Source organism: Ciconia boyciana, chromosome 2 (genome assembly GCF_034638445.1).
Source record: "Ciconia boyciana chromosome 2, ASM3463844v1, whole genome shotgun sequence".
Classification (NCBI taxonomy): Eukaryota; Metazoa; Chordata; class Aves; order Ciconiiformes; family Ciconiidae; genus Ciconia; species Ciconia boyciana.
This window is the reverse complement of record NC_132935.1, coordinates 83390412-83409112: the sequence shown is the minus strand read 5'-3', so window position 1 is coordinate 83409112 and position 18701 is coordinate 83390412. Positions and strand designations below refer to the sequence as shown.

Here is an 18701-nt window from a genome sequence, read left to right as displayed (position 1 = left end):
TGTCTGCATGGACAACTTGCCACTCTCCTTGAACTCTCACATCCTATGTGCAGCTTCCTAGAGGCATCAAGACGCTCTTAGCTATGAATGCTGGAGTCATACAGAGCATGTGTGGACCGCAAACACGGAATGAGTTTCCAGATTTCCACATTTGCTTTAGTCTGCTAATTTAGGCATTTGAATTATAGGCTCGGGGGCTATCCTGAGCACTCAGGTACACTACAGAGGCCTCACATGCTCCTAGTGAAAGCTCCTAGTGAAATGAACTTACAAACCAACAGTACACTCCCTTCCATCTAAAGCAAAGCATGGAATGGAAGAGCCTGGAAAATCTGGCCAGATTTTCATTTTTACACTCTGGGGAGCTGTTGTCTCCCTTGCTTCACAGGGCTTGTAGATCTGAAAAGGAAAGCAATAGTCAACAGGCAGCTTTCACCCACTCTTCCGTGAGACCAGCTGGAGTTATACAGAGCATGTATGGACTTGTATAACTCCCAGCGCGGGCTGTACATTCACTGGTGCGGTGTTCGCACACAGGGCTGAGTGATGCTGCTGGAGGAGAACGAGCCCCACTCTCTCAGCCCATCTGGTTCGGAAACCTGTTGGTTAGAGCAGCTAGCATATCCTCCCCATTTGCCTCAGCTTTTGTGGTGACGGCAAGAAACCCAGAAGAGCTGTTTTCACCAACCCAGAGCTCACTGAATTTGCTTCCTCCCAGCAGCTAGCATATCTTCCCCATTTGCCTCAGCTTTTGTGGTGACGGCAAGAAACCCAGAAGAGCTGTTTTCACCACCTCAGAGCTCACTGAATTTGCTTCCTCCCACCAGCTCAGCACAGTTAGCAGCAGAAGTCAATCATGCACTTACCAGGGCTGGCCAAAATACAAGCAACAGGAAACTCTGCATATGAATGGGGAATGCCGAAATCATCTGAGCACCGCATCTAGCAGTAACAGGTTTCGCCCTATCCTTTTCCAGACTCCTCGTTTTATACCACCTCTAGCCTGGTTTTGTTTTTGTTTTTGTTTTCTTTCTCCCCGAATGGCACGCTTCACTGCTTTGAGGAAGGATGATTACAGGAAGCTGATGCAGCAATTCTCAGGCTCCAGTCTATCTTGGACAAACAGATGTACCAAAGCATTTCTCATGGTTTTACTCTCCCATGTTGATTACGTGTTTGCAACTGCGTTTTCACTGTTTTCTACATCCTGATTTGCGCTTGTTTGGTTTGTGCTTTTCTAAGGTAGTTAGATGAGAGAGTCGTGTATCAATTCTATTATTGTTGATCTGTTCTTTGTTGTGTCTAACTTTGCTCCATTTCTTCTCCATAGTTCAGCAATCATCTTAAATTTATCTAGCAGATGTACATCTACAGCATCCTGCTATGGTAATTTTGAATATGAGCCCTTCCTTCACCAACCAATCACATAAGGAAAACAGTAACAGCAGAAAATAAATTCACAAACTAAAACCAGGCTCTATCCTTTTGCAGGGGTTATGCTCTACATCCCATCAAGTATTTAAAGGAGTACTACATATGAAGCAGGAGATGGCCAGCAGCCCCCTGATTTTACTACTTGTACAGAAGTGGCTTCCATTTGTCATGTAAAGTCATGATGGCATAGATTTCTGTCATTAAAATTAATCCTATGGGAAGCTTTGCTGTTATAGTTACTAGGCTCTTGCCTGGAGTAAAAGGTTATGCTTCAACATTGCATTCACACCCTCTTCATGCCAATGCATTGGTACTACAACCACCATCATGACACCATTAGCAAGCACCCATCAACATACTTTTATAAGTAGCAAAAGGCAGGTGGTTAAGGCCCAGTCTTATTACACATTCAGTGTTGTACCCTTTGTAAGGACAGCAAGTCCCTAATCAAAATGAAGCTCCTACCATCAGTCCTACGGTTTACATTAAGCACCAAGTGCATGCTGCTCTGAACAACTGCAAGGGCAGTGTACATAAAATTAAATCTTTTGAAAAGACATTCAAATTCCTACAGGGTAAAAAAAAAAAATCCCTGCATCAGCAGATCATAATCATATGTGGCAGTACTTACCAGGCTAAAATCTAAACTATGCAACATGTGACTAAAAAGCATGTGGCTTTCCCAACACTACAGCACTGGTGAGGTACTTGGCAGCCTATACCTAACAAGTCAGATCAGCTATACAGCCTACTTAATTTCTATTCCGCATAACACAATACCAAACACATCAAAAGAGATCGGCCTCTGATTTATATCCTAAGACAGAAGGTTTTTATTAATAAAACTGTTTCCTCAGACTTAAATTCCATTAACCATACTTAAGAGGGAATTACTACACATCTTGCTCCCAGGCAAAACCTGACCATTCCACATGTGTTACAAATCAGTATCTCTTTACATTTATTGGTGTGCTGAAGAAAGTCAAAGGATTTTATTTTCGGATTCTGGCAAGTCAGGAATCTTTCATGTTTGAGGAATCATATTGCTATCAATCAGTTTCTATTTTAAACTTCTGAATTTTCATATCAAATAACCAACAGCTACATTTTTATACTAACCGCGTTTCTCCATCTTGAAGTAAGAAGCTTAGCTGGCATCCCGCTTTTAAGAAAGACAGCTGTGAGATACAAGATGCTGTGGAGAAGACTTTAAAGTCCTTTCCATTCTACACGAGGTGTGTCCCTCCTTCTTCACCCTGCATTTTTTTTAATCTTGAAAGCGTTTCCTACTAATGTATGAAACCTCTATTATGCTGCATATGGTTTCTATTTTCAAGTCTCTAATGCTTTCAGGAATTTCTTTGATTTCTCTAGTTGTTACTTCATTCTTGTCATTCCTGATTGACACAGAAGCAGCAACCCAAGCCCCTCCTAAGTTTTCTTTCTTCAGTTATGAAGCTGTCTCAATGCATCTGTACAGTACTTCAAAATGGCCTGCCTTTACTACCCTTGTAGGAATGAAGGTCAGGCCTTGAATATTGGTTGATAACTCTTCATTATATTTGAACAGCATCCGGTTTTGTTACTTGAAGAACTCAGATTTTAACCATTAAATTTACAGGGCACCCAAGGACACTACATCTACACCTACAGACCTAAACCAAGACCTGGGATTTGTGCACAAATGTGTACATACAAATGTAGCATACTCTTCTTGCAGATGGAGGAAAAAAAAAGAAATATTCTGAAATTCTTGGTTTTTAAATTAGTGCAAAATCAGCTTTCAATGGCAAGCTTCCAAATAATTAGTAGCTCAATGGTAGCTGAATGCCCGAAAATGTAGCCGCACAGAACTCTCCCAACATGTCATGGGAAGGCCTGTTTCTGCCCTGCAGCCAGCTTCTGTCCCTCAGCGTATCCCATCGGGGCATGGGTGGATGCCTGCACAAGGGAAGAACTTAGCATTGTTCAGACGGAAGCTGTCCTGTGCACAGGAGGCTCTGCTGAAGGACTTCATGGTTCACCGCATGGGGCAAAGCTACCAGTGGAACACAGCACAAACACAAGAAGCTTCACTTGGAAAATACAATTTATTCCAGAGACTTAATGTTGCAAGATCAAAATACACAAATACTTAAAGACTAGAGATAGGTCTAGAGATGGTTCTGAAATTATGGAGTGTGCACACTCTGTAATCTCAGGGAAAGGGTATGCTCCAAAGGTATGTCACTTTCTGAAATAAATCAGTCTTTTATCACCAGGTTGCTTCAGTGGGTGTTGCATTTCAAACACAAAGAATCATGGAAGGGCGGGGGGGGGGGGGGGGGAGGAGGGAGAAAAGGGGAAAAAAAGCACCTGATCATTGCTTCATGCAATAACTGGAACAGCAATTTTACCAGTTTTACCTTTTAATGTTGATTTTATTTTAACTGGATATGATATGCTCAGAGGTTCATATCAACAGAAAAAACTGCTGCATGATTGCTTTTTGGCAGCTACATACAACTTCCCTGAATTACACAATCAGCTATTTCATACGTGAAGCATACAATAGACAGAGCCACCGTGAATTTCCCAACGCTTTGGGTTTATTCTGTCCACAGACCAGAGTTGGTGCTCTCCGGTGAAACTAAAGCAGCCAGAAAAAAAGAAAATATTCACTGCATACAATCCAGTAGGTAGGAAGAGCACAAAGCAAAGCTTCTCCCTCATATGAAGTTCTGTGAGCCAGTGAGTAGAGACAGCAAGCGCAAAAACCTTTGGTCATGTCCTTGCTTATTCCTTTTCCCTCACCCCTAAAGCCTGGAGGGTCTGCCCAAAATCCTCAGAAACACCCTGAATACAAAAGGATTGTGCGGGTCGAGGTATCTCCACTGGAGACAGCAGCAGCAGCCGATGCCGCATCTTCCCCTGGGTACGGCACTCCCACCCCGCGCTCTCACTGCTCCCGTGCTTAATGGGGAACAGCCCCGCTGGGAAAAAACCCTCGGTGTTTGAAGCCTGGCCACTGGTCTAGGTGGTGCCTGGCAAGCATCTGGCAAGCAGACAGGGGACGTTAAGACAGATTTTAGGGCTCTGATGGCAGTGCTTCTTCAGAAGAGACGTTAATTGAAAACACTGGAAATACCAAGTAATCGCCATGTGAGAGGCCTTGGGGTGTATGTTTTCCAGCGAATGTTCATCGCCCTAGAGGGGAAGCAATAAAACCCACCGCCAGCCCCTGTTTAGGAGCCCACTTGCAATACTCTTTCATCATCTCTAAATCCGGCTTGACAAATACACCAGTTCTCTATGGTCAGAAAGTAACAGTCATTAGCTTACAAAATTACCCATTTCCAACAGGCTTCAGCATGCTCACCCTAAAGAGAAACATATATCCTAATTTTGGGCGAGAGCATCTGCTGGGAAGGAGAAGGGGCGGAGGAGGAGCGAGCACCGATGCCAGCATCGAGATGCAACAATTCGAACAAAAGAGATTTCAAGATGTCGCACTCACACACACACACACACACACACACAAATTATCTTCCTCTTGTAAGATTGCTTCCCCTCGGCAGAGGGAGATGCTTCAGGAGACCGCCCGGACACGCAGAACACGAGTGTCTCCCCCTAGACGGAGCCCGGCAGCAAGCGCGGCCCCGCGGCGTGGCTGCTTCACAAGGCAGCCAACTGCGGCACCTACATTGCACCCACCTCGCCCTCTTTGACCAAAAGGACCCGCAAATGGACCTGCCGTACCCGCGCTGCTGCAGAGGACCCCCCCGCTCCCCCTCTTCTGCGCCGCCCACCGAAGGCTGCTTTGCGGGGGGGCTGGAGCCCAGGGCGGGGGAGCTCTGCGGACACCCCGCAGGCACGTGCCTTCCGCCGACCGAAATCTGCGGCGGGGGGGGGGGGGGGGGGCAGCCCCGCCCTCCCCTTCCCCTTCAAAAATGCCAGATTTTGCCTCGGCGAGGTGAGGGGGTGCACGGGGGGTGGCAGGTCAGCGCCGCCGTCGCGCACGGTACCAGCCGCCAAAGCGAAGCCGGACGCAGTGCGGGGGTGAAGGGTGCTGGCGTGCCGCTGCGACGCCCCGAATTACCTCCCCGGGGCCGGGTGAAGCCCCGGCAAGGCCGGGTGGGGTGGGGGGAGGTTGGGGGGGGCGGCCCGGGGGTCGCAGCGCGGCGCCTTTGTTCGGCCGCCGGCCCCATCCCCGCCCCCGCCTCCGCGCATGCGCCGGCCAGAGACAAAGGCGCGGGCAGGGCGGCGGGGCTTCAGTCGTTCCCCCGCGCCCCCCGCGGGGAGCCCACTCGGTGTGGCGGGTGGGCCCCATGTGCGCGTTCCCCCCCCTTCCCTCGTGTGAGCCGCCACGCCCAGCTGAGGCAGGGGGAAAGTTCCTTGCGGGAGCCGTGTTTGAAAGACACGCGTGTGCGTGGGGAGAGGCGACGCAGCGAGGCGGGTCGGGAGGAGAAAGAAAAACGATGGTGGGGAGGTGTAGCTTGCTTTGGTGGGGAAAAAACGGAACGGGGGGGATCTGTGGGAAGCGGGGGGCGGCACTCGGTGAATATTCGCGAAAGAAGCGCATCGGGGCGCCGTGAGCGGAGCAGCCCCGGGGGAGGCAGCGGCGGTCCCCGCCCCTTGTGACGGCCGGTCCGTAGCCCCTGCCCGGGCAGGACGCGGGCAGCCGAGCCCCCAAAACCCTGGCATAACGCCCCGCCAAGAGCAGGGATTAAAATCGCCGTCGCGCCCACGCGCACGCGTGACCGCGAAGGCAGCGCCGCTCCTGCGCTGCCTCGCGGAGAACAATCGCATTGTTGCCAGCCACAATGGGCACGCGCCGCCCCGCGCCTCGCCGCCAGCGCGGGCTGCGCTCCTCCGCGCGCCCGGCCCCGCCCGCCGCGCTCCCGGCACCGGGGCGCCGGCCCCGCCGAGCCCCGCCGAGCCCCCGCGCAAGCCGCCCGGCCCCCCGGCACCTCCCTGCACCACCACCGCCCCCCGCCCTGCCATCTTCCCAGCGCGGCGCCTTTTCTTCTCCCGGAGATTCGTTTCGTGGAGAGGTTTGGGGATCTTTTTTGGTTTTTTTAAATTACTCCTATTTTTTTAAGCAGCCTCCCTCTGGAAACAGACTCAAGGCACCGAAAAGAAACGGGGCATAAACCGCTATTATTCCCACCACACCCACCGCTACCCCCCCCCCCCCCCCTTTTCCCGAGAAAGCGTTATCGGGCATTTAAATTTCACGGAATAGCCTTCAGTCCATTTTGTGCCTCGAATCCGCTCCCCGGCGGTCTCCCTCTCGAGGAATCGAGCTCCTCGCGGCGATATTCCTAAAATGTGCCCTGGCAGGCGGCTCCCCGTCCGCTCCGCTCTCCCCACGCTTCCCGATGCAAACACCCATCTCCTTTCCCCACATCCCAGACACCACGGGGCGGGGGGGCGGTGGGAAATGATAAAAATTGCAAAGCTCTCGGGGTCTGCTATGTAAATGGCGTAACTGAGATATACCGCTTCTTACCTTCTTACGTTTTTCCTCTCTCCCCCGCTGTGTATTTGTGTGCTGGGGTGTCACCAAGAGAGTCCCAGGTAGCCCAGAGCCCGCTCGGCTTGGTCTGAGTGCTGTGGCTCTCCCCCGCTCGCTCGCCGGGACTGGAGTGACTAGTGCCTGCTGGAGCAATGCCGCCGCTACCGCGGCTGCTGCCTCTGCATTTCTCACTCTCTCCCCCTCCCTCTTTCCCTCCCTCCCCCCTTCCCTGTGACAGTCTGTGGGCAGTTCAGAAGCCACACGCACTTATTTATTTATTTTTCAGGCTCGCAGGCGGGAGATGCGCTGCGCGGCGGCCACGCTTAGGGGGCGCACGGACCCAAGGTTTTAAATATGAGCCTTGCGCGCTGCGGGAGGACTTGCTCGGAGGTCCGCAAACGCACCTTGCAACCTTACCCCCCACCCCCCAAAAAAAATCTCAGGGAGGATCCCGGCGAGGAGGGGACGGGGAGCGGGAAAGGGAGAAGCCAACCTGCCGAGGAGAGCGGGCGCGGCGCGGGGCCGCACGCCGAGGTGCGGGGCTCGCCGCCGCCCTCCACGCCGCGGCGGGGGGGCTGTGCCGGCTGTGCCCCGTGGGGTGGCCCCGGCCCCGGCCCCGGCCCCGGCGGAGCTGGGAAGCTGCGCGGCGGAGGGAGCGGGCGAGCCGGGCCGCCTGCCTACACGGGCAGCCCCTTCGGGGGCGCGGGAGCCCGCTCACCCTCCGGAGAGGGGCGGCACGGGCGGAAGAGATTGAAAAACCCCAGGCGTTTACCGTTTGGGCGCGCTTAAGGAGAGGGTCTGCCCCTTAAACACAAAAGACAAAAAAATAGAGGAAAGCAACCCATTTCTCAGGAGAATGGATCTCTCCCGGGCGCTCCTGCAGCTGAAGAGCTGGCCTGAACGTCGCTGGGGCTTCAGGTCTGGTATCCCTCCAGCTCTCCCCCTGTCCAAAAGCGTCCCGGGGGCAGCCACAGCACCCCCGCACCCTCCGCCACAACCACGGGCACCGCCCGCACCTTCCCACCGCCCTCTTCTTAAAGCCCTGCCGCCAGGCACAGCCCGGCTGCGGCGGAGCGGGGCGCGCCCTGTCCGCCGCTCCGCGCCCGCTCCGCGCTGCGGGAGCCCGGCGGCGGCGGCTGATGCGCGGGGCTGGGGCGCCCTCTGCTCCCCGAGCGGCGGGCGGGCAGGGGCTGCTGTGCCGGGCCGGGCCGGGCTGGGCCGGGCCGGGCGCTGGCTCCCGGGCGGTGGCCGCTCGCCGTGGCCCCGCCGCCGGGGAAGGCCGGTGAAACGGACCCGCTGGGAGCGAACCGCGGTGGCGGCACCTCCTTGGGGACGCTGGGGTGCAGGGGCGCGATCCTGCCGCGGCTTCAAAGCCAGCTGCACCATCTTTCAGCAGGGACAATGAAGGCTATTTCCCATTCATTTGGGGACAAGGACCGAGTGAGAGACGCGTAGCTGGCCCGTGATAAGGATCATTCCGGTTTGCATTTGCGATAGAGACGGAGCGAAAAGGGCGCAGGGCGTGTGGCGAGGGCAGGCGCGGCGCGGGGATGTTTTGCTGCAGGGACGTGGTGTGCGGCGCGATGTGCGAGGCGATGGGTCCCGCTTCCCATACATTCCCATGTAGCAATACTATCGGGCAGTAAAACGCATTCGGGGTGTATGTGTTTCACGCACCGCACCCTGCAGCCTGTGGCCGCGCCGAGCATCCAGCCGCTGCCGGGGCGGGCAGGCGAGGCGGCCCGAGCCGCCGGGGGAGACGCGGGGCTCGGGGACGGGCGGGCGGCGCGGCGGAAGCCCCCGTTGACCCCCACGGTCACACAAAAGCCCCGGGCATGGAGGGAGGGAGGGAGGGAAGGAGCGAGCACGGGCACGGCGGGTTCCCCGGGCGACTGCAGGGACAATTCCCCATATTTTCGTGCAAACGTTCACATGCCAGCCTTCGCGCCAGCCTTTTCCTCTTTTTTTTCTCCCCCCCCCCCCCCCATTCTCCCCCATATCTCCGTTTTTTTTTCCGGTAGTTTAACCCTCGCTCTGCAGCTGCGGGAGCAGCGGCTCGCCATGCCACACCTGCCCAAATGCAGCATCCCACCCCTCCTCAGGCGCGGTGCGGGGCTGGCTGCGCCCTGCCGCAGCTGGGGGAGGGAGGGCAGGCGGGACCTCCCCACACACCCCCACCCGCGACATCTCCCTGCTCACGGTAACGGGCTGCGGGCGGGCGGCTGCACCGCACGGGTGAGGCAAGCAGCGTTTACGGTTAAATTGGGTAATCGAGGAAAAAAGGAAAGGGGGGGAGGGGAAGCGACCTGACACGTCTCAGCTCTCGGGGGGGGGGAGCTGCTCCCCGCGGAGCCGAGGCGCGTCCCGCCCCCGCGCTGCCTCCGCGGCTCTCCGCGGGGAGAGGCGGGCCGAGCGCCCCGGGGGCCGTGGCGGCTGGCGGCCCCCGCGCAGCCCGGGCGAGCCGGGGTCCAGCCGCTCGTTTTCCTGGTCCAGCCGCTCCCCCCCGCTGCTCCATCCCTGTAGAGGGAGCAGCAACGCCGGCGCCTGGCCGTCGGTGGCCTGCGGCAGGGTCAAGGGGGAAAATCCCTCTCCCCAGTTTTATTTCTGAGCCACGCGTACTTGTGGGGCCGGGCTGGAGAGAAGTGACGGGCAAGATGGGTCCAAAATCTAGGCAGAAAGTAAGGCAGAGACACGCAGAGCGCAGCAGCACGCCCGCAGAATAGCTCAGTCGGGGACTGAGGGCCTGGGCTGGGCTGAAATGGGGCCCTGGACCATGGGTAGGGCTCGGGGGAAGCCCCAGGTTAGGCTGGGCAGGGGCAGTCAAGGCTAACAGTGCCCGCAGCCCCATGGCATTTAGACTGTCGAAACTGTCCTGTAAAATTGCCCAACCACTACAGAACCAGTGTGAAATAATATAATAGAGGGAAAGAAAAAGGCCAGTATTTAAGCCTGTGTTTGAAGGTGGGCTTAGGCAGTGAATGTTCACCTGCATGGAGTCACCTGCATGTCTGACTTGATAGGGGAAAGACAAGTTACACAGGGTTCCCAGTATATCAAGGATATCAAATTCCTGAGTGTGTACCAAGACATTTGCTTGTCAAAGCCTGTACGACCGGAAGTGGCACGGAAATAGTCATTGGTGCTACCAGTTTGAGAGGGGTTTTGATCCTTTTGCTGTTTTCACCAGGTAGAGGGCTGAGATGATATCCACGGTTTACCAGCTAGTATTCTTTTAAATATACTCACATGCTAAATTATGTATCTCCGAACAACTCCCCAAATTCAGAATTCATCAAATGTTCCCTTTAGTTACTTTGCTGCATCAAGATACCATACATACCTGGACGTCTTATTTGGTAAATATGATACATTTATCCAATTGCGGGTTCTAAGCAGCCTTTGAACATCTTTGTCATAACTCAGGGTGTGTAAAGTATCCCCACCTTTTCCTCATATGTTCAAGGAACTGAAAGAAAAAGTTGGTATTAGGAAGAAGAAAAAGCATTGAACAGAGACATCTGCAAAAAGATGGAGAGCCAGGTCTATTCTGGAAACTCAGGTACGTTTAGGCCCTTCTGTCTAATGTAACAGTTCACTGCTTTTCTGAAATCCCCACTGATACTCTGCTGTGACGAACACCCAGGTACCTCCCTCTTCTTAGCCAGCTCCTCTTGTCACCTCTTGCCGGTTACTCCATCTCAGTGCCTTTCCCTCCAGCTTCAACCTTTCAGGCCCAACTTTGTGCAGCCCTGACTGTCTTCCAGGTCTCACCCGCTGTCGTATTTCCGTCTTCCCCATTAGGGAACAGATCCAATCCTAAATACTTTTTTTCCTCTTTAATTTGTATTCAGTTTGGTCTTCTGATTAATAATCATCTCTTTACTCCGTGATTACGTTAGGTCTGACAACAGACCCACAAGCCACGAGTTTTAGCCCAGCATTTATCACAGCACAAGTCCAAAGTACGCACCTCCCCTCTTCTTCTCCCACCCTGCCGACATCCCTCCATCCCTATCACCCAGCACCTCCATCTCCGTGTCTGATCGCTCTTTGGTCTTCTTCCTCAGGAGAAGCTAGTATCAGTAAGGAGCACCTGCTCTGGGGAAGTAGGGCCCTTTTCATCTGACTCCGTAGGAAGAGAGAAAGAAAAAAAAATCACCAAGTTAAAAATCCCCCATGTGCTCCTCCTTCAGAAGCAGCCTAGCAAGAGAAACGCCTCCTTCCTCGCACTTGCCATCACAGCAGAGCAAAAGCAAACCCGGACCCGTCACGGCTCCGGGCTTTCCGGAGCCGCCAGCTTCGGCTGCGGCTGCCGGAGCAGCCTGGCCCCCGAGCCTCCCTCCGCTGCTCTGCTTCCGAGCGTGCACCACGAGAGGGAGCGTTTGGCTCAGTTTAGTGGCAAAACCTCGTTTCCCCTGGACCGGGCGAGGAGAAGAAACGCAGTTTCCCGCATGCAGAGGTCTTCCCAAGCCCGTTTACCCCATAAACATAACGTTTTTATTGTTACCATGCAATGCAGGTTTTTTACATTTCATAAGATTATTATTCATTTACAGTAAGTTTTATAATGACTATCTACAATGTAATTAGTCTAATTCCCTCTTGATTCACCTGGTTATAGAGTCATTTATTCTGGGGAAAATAAAAGAGGGCAGTGTAAGGCATATGTAAAATTTTCTATTTGCAGTGGATATCATTCTCCTCATAAATGTAAATACCAGCTATGTGAATTTCAAAAATTGATTGCAATAGCATAGGCAGACACAAGGTGCTTTTTCATAGATTTGCAGGCAAAGCACATAAGATAAACAGCTTTGATAAAATCCTAAAATAACAACTTTGATAAATCGCTACTGGAACACCTCAATCCAAATTTAAGTCCTGACGCAAAGACAGATGCAAACTTCTGATAACAATTTTAATCTGAACGACTCAAAGTTGTATGGTGGTAGGCATAGCTAAGTCTAGTTTTACTAGACTGGGTGTTTCTGTTTATACCATAAAAAGTGGCACTTTATGCCTATAGCCAGGTACGGATATGTGGGTTGTGAACCCTGCTTTACCCCAACGTTCCTGGCTTCAGCTCAGTCTATAACGCAAAGCATATGTGCCTCCCAGGAGGTCCTGCGCTAGCCATCGATTTTAAAAGGCTTCCCTGCTCTGCAGAAGTCTGTGTGCAAGTTTTCCCAAAGATGGATATAGTTGCTGTTCTGACAGTACAATTATCTGGGTTATTTCTGTCCCTTACCCCAGTTACCCTAAAGACTTAGAGTTACTTATGTACAAAAGAAGCAAATGTGCTCAACTACTATAAGCTTCCCTTATGATTTATATATGCCAGGCTTCTCCGTGACCATCTATAGGTTAGATCTCGGAGTCTTTGCTCTGTTTTCACTTGCAAGTTTCACCGAAGCAATAGCTGAATAAGATATTCACTGTTTGGCTTCCAGGGCCACAAAAATGTCTTTCAATTAACAGCTGGAGTGACTATATCAATATCTTGCTAGTGATCAGAATTGGCTTCTCACGTAGTATTTTCTTCTGTTCTCATTCAACTACAAGAATGTCAGTAATGTAGGATCAAATGCACGACTGACTGGATGATCTGACTAATGTGACAGCTACAATGTACCTCCTACAAGGTAGGAGAAGTGAGGTGCACAGAAAAGTGTCAAATACCCTGAGAGAAGTAAAACGTGATTCTCTGCTCCAGTACTTGGTGTTCTGATCTCTGCAATCAAGGCTGCTTATATACTTTACTTACTGGACTAAAACATTGCTCTGTTTGAAACACAAGTTCTTGGATTCCTATGCTGAGAGAGAACTTCTGGCTGTGAACCCCAGGGCCATGGCCCTGAGGACACTGTTAGCCCTGACTGTCCCTGCCAAGCCTCCCCTGGGGCCTTCTCCCACCCTGCCCATGGCTCAGGACCTTGTTCCAGCTCAGCCTGGGCCATCAGTCCCTGCCCCAGTGATACCACAGTTCTGCCTGATCCCATCACTGTCTCTGACCCCATCTTCTGCTGCTTCTGACTGAACCTCCTGGATGGACCCTGGATCTGGTTTACCTCCTCATCTTGCCCCCCTCAGATCCTGGCTCCTCCTCCCTTGTGGAGCAGCCCTGCACCAGCTGCTCCCCGATACCCAGTTTGTCACAGGTGCCTCCTGGCAGCCCAGTTAGTTGTGTAAACACAGAACAAAATGCAGTTCCTTGAGGTAACTCCAGCTTCAGCCGGGGGGTTTACCTGGCACGCTGCTCCTTGGTGAAGGCACTCATGACATTGGTATCACTGCTCTGCTTTCAGATTCACACTGGGTCACGTGAGGCCACTTCAGGAGCACCTGCATCGCTACTTTTGCAAATTTAGTCTTATAATTAAAACTCTCCTAACAGTGCCAGTGTCACCACAGAGTCAAAGAGAGAAAGGACAAGATTGACACCCACCTCAAATTTGTCTAACGGGCAAATATTCCTGACACCTATCTGATGTTGCTGCCACTCCTGTCCTGGAAGCTGACTGTGGGAAAGCCTGGGGGTTCATTGCAGGGGCGAAATTTACAGGATCATTTGGTTGTCTTCCTACTGCTCTAGCTTGCAGCACTCATTTATATACCTCGCCCGTCCTTTTCCACCCTCTCCCAATGAAGCGCATTTCTAGGTCAGGTACTGACTGAAATGAGGTGTTCTGAGGATCTCTGGTGATTGAAGTGGTCATGGAAAAGAGTTTAAGCCTGCATAAATTGCAGCAGCTCTAGTCCAATGTAGCCATCTTTCTTAATCCCCTTTATTCCTTCAACTTGGAGGCACTAGATTTAAAGCTGTCTGCCTCTTGTACTTGACTGCACTATTTGTGCCAAGCACAAGCTGCAAACGAGTTGTGGAGAGTCAAATTAAATAGCTACGTTTGAGGTGGCTAAAGCTGAAAATATTTGTAAACATTGAGATGGAAGTGGCTCTCCCAGAAAATGAGAGCCAGATAATACTCATGCCTCAAAACCATTATTCCTCAACTAACCACCAGACACGCCAATAGCACGAGCTGTTGAGATCTCTCCCATGTATGAAAACACTCCTCTGCTTCCAATCAAGAGTCAGTTGTGGAGATTTCTCTGAACTTGAAATGTTAGCAGTACATCGTCACAGAATTGACCCAGTGCTTCTGAGTAGCGAATGCAAGTGTGAGCAGCCACATGGTGACTTATGCGACCACACCTAGATGACCTGTCCTTTCCATACCAGAGATGGGTACATTCTCAAAGCATGCATTCACCCACAGGATTCTCTGTGTTGGTGCAAGACATGCTGTCTGCTTCCTGAATGCTTCTTTGAAACGCTACACTACTTTGATATTTTTATTTTCATGTTTTTACGTGCCAAGTTTAGTTATCAGAGAGGGTGGGTGAAAGTACTTGAGCTTTAAATAAGCCTTGTAATGTACACTGCCAGCTGTTTGTAGCTGAATGACAGAGGATCTGGAGCCAGGCTGTACCTTTTGCCTTTATGGGGTGAATTTTGTGGGTACTACAAATGAAAAAACATATGGGGAGTCCTGACATAGAGTAGGATCAAGGTTATTACAGTGCATAAATCAAACACACACACAAAGTGGTTCAAAGCTTTACTGAAAAACTTCAGAAAGAAAAAGATAAAGGCCAGTGGGATCTGTGGAGATCCAGAAGCTGATGGCTGATTGTGCTCCAGCACAGAAGTATCAGACATTCCCTGCCTTATCAGCTACAGTTCATTGACCAGTCTTACTGAATGACTTCATGTAATGGAGGCAGATGCTGCTTTTGCTTGCCCAGCAGCTCATATTTGTTTAGAGACAAGTAACAGCCTTGGTGACAGGCACAGGCTGCTATTGTCACCACACCACCAGTCTGTTCTTTAGTGGAGATCAGTTAATTGCGGTAATAACATCTGACCGTGCAAACAGCACCTCCAGTTTCTATTTAGTGAGTTAAAAAGCTGAGAAAGAACTTTCCAATGGGACAAGGAGGACATCATCTTTTCTCATCGAAATCACTGAAAGAGGCCCCACTGCTGGTAGGTCTGACAGAAAGCTCACAGGACAAGCAGCCTATTTGACTGGAAAGCTGTAACTTTCTATAAGGAGTACTTTCCAAGTGTTTCTGGAACATCATAATTTCCAAGATGGTCAAAGTCTCTAGCACCTTCCAGAAGAGCTGTGACCAGCAGACCACAGTGTGACCTTACAGCCTAGACTTCCTCAGTGTATTGTCCAATAGGACTTCTGTGAAGAGGCATATGGTTTTACTTCTGATCAATTAAATTCATAGATGCCATCTTGTATTGACCCCATCTGCTCTCTAGTCTCAAGCAAACTTGTGTGTTTTAATTCATGCATCAGGAAAGCAAGGCTAATACCACACCTGGAGGTAAGTCACAGTTTAGTAAATGTATCCTGAATTCCCTGCGCTCCATAAGCCTGAGGCTGAGCTATTAATAAGCAAAGATTACAAGCCAAATCATTAAAGAGTTTTCGTTCCAAATATGGTAGCCAGTGCATTAGTTGCAGGAGGGTTTTCAAGCAGCTATTTCTTTGAACTGAGAAAGTAAACTGGGCAACAGCATAGTACAAAACAGTTGCCAGTTAGCCGAATGATGGATTGTTTAAAGTTTAAGAGATGCTTCAGCTCTTCTTTGTACTTTCCCTGTCCACCCTCTCCCTTTCCTTCCCTTACAAACCAGCACTTTGGCTTCTTGCCAGAGAGGCTGTAGTACTCGGCATGGCTAGGGTAGGAGTTTATATCATCTTTCACCAATGCAAACGGAATGTAAGGGATCTGCAGGAATTCATAATGTAAGTAAAATCAAGTTATAATCAAAACTCAAAATCACCACAGTTGCCTTGCTTTTCAGTCTTCCACGTGATTTCATCTCAGCAGTCTGAGCTGTTCCAGTGTTAGGTCATTGTGGCAAGGCAGAAACTTCCTGCTCATACACATCCATGTGTTGTAGGTCCTAGCCAAGTCAAATGGATTAGTAAGATCATGATGCTGGCTAGGTTCCTGTACAGTGTAAGGATCATAAAAAGCATAAGGATGAGCGATGCCCCTATAGTGGGAATAAAAGAGTCTAAGAGGCAACAAGGCTGGATTTTGTGGGGGCTGTTCCCTTCTGCTGTGTTGGTAGCTAATGACGGTGCAGTTGCCTTAGGCACCTCCTGCTGCTTGTCCCAACATAGCTATCATGACCAAAGTTATGCATCAGGGAGGGTATACTGATGCCAGAACTGCATCTAGAGCAGATGATTTCCTTCTTGCAGAAAGAGAAGAAGGATGTTGGAGGGGCTATCAGATCAGTTCAGGAAGAAGCTTACCTACACCCACTTTTTGGCATGGAAGCCATCAGCAATATAAAAGAATAAAAATCCTTACTGTTGCATTTAGAAAGAAAAACCGACCAGAGCATATCAGGGCAGTCATATTCCGAGTAAATATTGCTTTTCCACAACAGATGCAATCAACTTACTTTTGAGAATTTCATGGTGAATTTGCAGTGGTATGTAATAAATACAATGCATAGCCACGTCCGTGGTCTGAAGCTCCAGTCTTGTTCAGTCTACAAGCTACATCTGCTTTTCTTGTTCTGCCACTTCTACTCAATGTCTGTTTCTTTTGTTTGTAGAAGTTAGTAACATAACTTAAAGCAAATCCTGTTGCCTTGTTTCTTTACATGTTATTTTTTTAAAAGACTGTTTTTAAGCAAAAGTTACTGTATATTCTGGCCTGAATAATTAAGCCTCTGAGTACAGATGAAATGCAATATTAGAGGACAAAAGCATAAACTTTCCCATGTTGCTTTCTCAAACACTTTCTTCTCTCTATAGAAGCAAGCACTTGCTAGCCTTTTCTATAGCATAATTTTGAAAATCTTTGACAAAATTACCAGTTACAGTGTAGGCCTTTCTCACAGAGAAACTAACCTGTAGCCAGCAATTTATTTTACAGCCACGAACCAATTTAGTCACAAGAGCCACTAGATGCCCCAACCGGATAAAGAAACAGGGAAGCTCGAAGGAAGGCTGTCTTCTCCTCCTGTTCCCTGTAACCATCGACATTTGTAAAGCTGCTTTCAGCACAAACTGCAGACACTTTAAGCTGATCCGACTCATTTCTGATACCATGCAATGAATGAAAGATGCTGAAGATTTGCCTCCACTTCTTTCAGCCTTCTCGTACCAAAAAAAGCTAGAACAAGATTTACCTTTGTTACTCAGTAAATAACAGGAATGTTGACTCCACCACAAGGTAGTTCTGCTGTAAGGAACCATGGGAAGAATATACTGCAAGCTCCTGCACCATTATGATAGAAAGGCTGAACCAGACCATTTTTACCAGGGTATATTAGAGTTAATATTGTAAACAAAAAATAAATGTCAGCAGTTTGACTTGAGGTTGCTTTCCATTCCGTTGCTTAATTACCAGTTTCTGGATTTATGTGCAAGCCAATTTTATTAGTTACCGAGACCTTTCAAAATATAGTGCCTGAATATAATATTTCTCTCTCCAAACAAACAACTCTAAAAAATACCTGATTTGAGATAAAGGGGGAAAATAAACCATAAACTGAAATTAGTTCTTTAGCCAGAAGTCTTTCCTGACAATCTGCATTGTATTTCCTTCACTGATATACAGCACATGAGCAAAATAAACTCCTTGAAATGCAAGATTTCAGCTTGGACTAGAGACACGTCATAGCGTATTACAAGAGCTGTTCTGAGGGAACCTTGCGAGGTATATAGTTTGGTATTCTGCTTAAAGCAGGACAATAATTAACACTAGATTAGGCCCATCATGGCTTCATCTGGCTGAGTCTTGAAAACCTCCAAGGGTGGAGATTCAACAGCATCTCTCATAGCTTCTTCCGGTGCTGCATCACCATCTTGGTGAAGAATATTTTCCTGATGTCTTATTTGAACCTCCCAAATCACAACATATGTCCCTTACCCTTGTCTGCTTTGTGCTTGCTACTGTGAAGTCTGGCTTTGTCATCTTCATAACTTCACTTCGTGTAGTCAGAAGCTATTCAGTCTCCCCTTCATCTCTTCTTCACCACACTAAACAAGCCCAGCTCCCTCCGTTTTTCCTCATAGCTCATGTGCTCTCGGTCCCCAGCCATCTTGATAGCCCTCTGTAGGACCATCTCCAGGTTTTAACATCCCTCTTGAAGTGTTTCGGGGGGTCCCAGAGCCAGACACAGTAGTCCAACTATGGCCTCCTCAGCAGCAGGTTAAAGCAAGGAATAACCTCCCTGGATCTGCTGGCCATGCTCCCCCTAAAGTAACCCATAGTCGTTTATTTTATTCATGATGGGAGCACATGGTTGGCACATGTTCAACTTGGCATCCACTGTGACACCACATAACACCTGTAATCCCAGGTCCTTTCCAGTGAGGCTGCTGCTCTGCCAGCCAGTTCCCAGCTAGTACTGGTGCATGGGGTTATTCTGCCCCAGATGTACTTTCCCTTACTGAGTCCCATGAGTTTTTTGTTGCCCCAGTCCATGAATTTCTCAGGTCACTGAGAACTAAAATTCTGCCATTTGCCATGTCAGTCACCCCCCCCCCCTAATTTAGCATCATCCACAAATTTATGGAGGGTGTGTGCTGCCTCATCATCAAGACTGTGCATGAAACGCTGGATAATATGGACTGCAGTGTTACCCTCTGAGGGACTCCAATAGTTACCAGTCAGACCTCAAGCCATTGGTTTCTATGCTTTGAGCCCCAATTTCTACTCTACT

At 50.0% G+C, this 18701-nt stretch overlaps 1 protein-coding gene and 1 long non-coding RNA gene across 2 annotated transcripts in view; one reads left to right on the top strand and one right to left on the bottom strand.

The window, feature by feature from the left end:
* The window catches only part of BASP1 (brain abundant membrane attached signal protein 1), a 53286-nt gene extending 46174 nt beyond the window's left edge, over nucleotides 1-7112 (bottom strand). The window contains exon 1 of the mRNA XM_072853129.1: nucleotides 6926-7112. The gene's annotated coding sequence lies outside the window, so the exon portion shown is untranslated. The remainder of the gene's footprint in view (nucleotides 1-6925) is intronic.
* A 2140-nt stretch (nucleotides 7113-9252) lies between these two features.
* On the top strand, nucleotides 9253-13229 carry LOC140647918 (uncharacterized). The gene is made up of 3 exons (XR_012041018.1): nucleotides 9253-10287; nucleotides 10395-10490; nucleotides 10999-13229. It is a non-coding gene; the product is annotated as an uncharacterized lncRNA (long non-coding RNA).
* Nucleotides 13230-18701: the final 5472 nt, after the last annotated feature.